This window comes from Tupaia chinensis, unplaced genomic scaffold (genome assembly GCF_000334495.1).
Source record: "Tupaia chinensis unplaced genomic scaffold, TupChi_1.0 Scaffold146140_1, whole genome shotgun sequence".
Taxonomy (NCBI): domain Eukaryota; kingdom Metazoa; phylum Chordata; class Mammalia; order Scandentia; family Tupaiidae; genus Tupaia; species Tupaia belangeri.
Genome location: NW_006205995.1, coordinates 1,040,315 through 1,041,104, shown reverse-complemented (window position 1 = coordinate 1,041,104; position 790 = coordinate 1,040,315).

The following is a 790-nucleotide window of genomic DNA, read 5'->3' as shown; positions in this document are numbered from 1 at the left end:
CTAATCTCAGCCTTTTCAGCTCTCATCTAGGATTGAATTCAAAACTAATAGAGGCTCTACCTAAAGAAGCCTATCGTGTATATAGCATTACTCAATCGTAATTTTTCTTAAACTTGCTGTAGGGTGTGTGCATTTGCCAGGGAGAGACAGAAAGAGACAAAGCATCCCTTGGGGATGGGCATGCCACAGTCACTCCTCAACTCCTCTCGGGATATTAGGGCATGCACACACATGTACTCAGGACTTTTTTTTTAAGCTTCTGGTTCCAGGACTCAAACTGCACAGTAGACCAGGTGGTTAAGCAGCCATTCAGCCACCACCATGCCACCAGCTGGCCCATTCACTCGTAGTTTTTACCCTATTCCTGTTCGTATTAGGATTGCTCATCATTCCGGTCTAGCATCTTCTGAGAAGAAAAACAACGGGCGATTGAGAGACCTGAGTTCTACGCTGTTTCACAATCAACCCACTGTCGCCCGGGTGTCAGTCTCCGTGAGCCTAAATTCCTCATTGCTTAGAAGAAGCAACTTATTTGAGCCTGACAACACAATCTACCCAAAACAAATTCTGAATACGATGGTGTCATGTTGAATTCTGACCCTTATAAAAGCACAGGGATTAGCTCTTGCCAGAATACGCTGTTTATAGATCTTATTTCTATAATATCTATATTGGACGGGGGCATGAATGTGCCTTGGAAGCAGATTGCAAATGAAGTTTGTGTTCAGTGCACCCTCGCCAGTTGAATGGTGGAGAAAAGAGGCAAAGTATTAGAGCTCCAGAGTTGTTT